A 1,859-nucleotide genomic window follows, 5' to 3' on the forward strand; every position below is an offset into this window, starting at 1 on the left:
CAACGTTGGCTTGGAATGGATAAAGGTTGTAATAGACCCGATGTCTTAATTGTTTCAACTTTATTTTGTTGGCAAACCAAACATTCAGCCACAAACTTTTGAATATTTGATTTAAGGCCATCCCAAAAAAATCCTTCTTAACCCTGTGGTAAGTTTTTAAAAATCCTGAGTGCCCTCCTAAGGGAGAAGTGTGCAATTCCATAAGAATATTTTGTTTTAGCTGGAAATTCTTACAGAGGTATAAGCGATCTTTGTACCATAACGAATCATTTTGCCAGCTAAATGTATCAGACGTACTGGAATCTTTTTGTAACTTTCGAATAAGTGCCCACACTTCTTCGTCATTCTTCCATTCCTCCCTTGCTTCGTTTATCCAATCTGGTTGGATAATAGAAATGGCGCACAACAATGCTTCCACATCCTCATCCTTTCTTGAGAGTGCATCTGCCACCACATTTTGCTTCCCTTTTTTGTAGATGATTTCAAAGTCATAACCCAACATCTTTGTGACCCACTTTTGTTGCTCTTCAGAGGATAATCTTTGTTCTAAAAAGTATTTAAGGCTATCATGATCTGTTTTTACCTTGAAGTGTCTTCCCATTAGGTAGGGTCGCCATTTCTTAAGTGCATGGAGTATTGCCAACATTTCCTTCTCATAAATAGCTTTGCTTAAAAACTTTCCCTTGATTGGACGACTTTCAAAAGCAATGGGTCTTTCATCTTGCATTAGAACAGCACCAATTCCATTTCCTGAAGCATCACATTCCACAATAAAGGTTTTTGTGAAGTCTAGTGTAGCTAAGACCGGTGCTTGGCACATTGCCTCTTTAAGATGTTCAAAGGCCTTTGTTGCTTCCAGAGTCCATGAAAATGCATCTTTCTTCAATAATGTTGTTAGAGGTGCTGCTATTCTCCCATAATTCTTAACAAACTTGCGATAATACCCTGTCAACCCGAGAAATCCTCGCAGATGCTTTATGGATGTGGGGATTTTCCATTCCTTAATGGCTTTAATTTTGCTAGGGTCTACCTTAACTCCTTCATGAGATACAATATGACCCAAATATTCCACCTCCTGGACTCCAAAGAAACATTTGGATCTTTTTGCATATAATTTTTTCTCCTCCAATAGTTGTAGCACCTTGTCAACATGTTCAACATGATCCTTCCAAGACTTGTTGTAGATTAGTATATCATCAAAAAATACTAACACAAATTTTCTAAGGAATGGTTTGAAAATTGAATTCATCAAACCTTGAAATGTTGAAGGTGCATTGGTAAGGCCAAAGGCATGACCAAAATTTCGTAATGACCCACATGAGTTCTAAATGTTGTTTTCGAAATGTCTCCAGTCTTCATTCTAATTTGGTGATATCATGAATGAAGATCCAACTTGATGAAATTAATCTAGTAATTCATCAATGATAGGAATGGGGAACTTATCTTTAATAGTGAGCTTGTTGAGCTCCCTATAATCCGGACACATGCACCATGATCCATCCTTCTTGTGCACCAATACTACTGGAGCAGAGAAAGAACTTTGACTCGGTTGAATTATACCAGCCTCTAGCATTTCTGCAACCATACGTTCAATTTCACTCTTTTGGACATAGGGATATCTGTACGGCCTGATGTTTGGAGGAACACTTCCTGGAATCAGATGAATAGCATGATCATGATCACGCATAGGTGGGAGACCTTTGGGAGTCTCAAATACCTTGGAATGATTGTCCAGGACTTTTTGGAGATCTGGAGAAATAGATGATTCCGATGTGGAAACATCTAGCGAGCATAATTGTGCAATTACACCTCTTTGCTCCTTTTTTAGAAGCTTTGTCATACCATTAGAGCTGATTATC

Source organism: Pinus tabuliformis, chromosome 2_1 (genome assembly GCF_031772625.1).
Source record: "Pinus tabuliformis cultivar Carrire ecotype Pingquan chromosome 2_1, CPIR1, whole genome shotgun sequence".
In the NCBI taxonomy this organism is placed as follows: Eukaryota; Viridiplantae; Streptophyta; class Pinopsida; order Pinales; family Pinaceae; genus Pinus; species Pinus tabuliformis.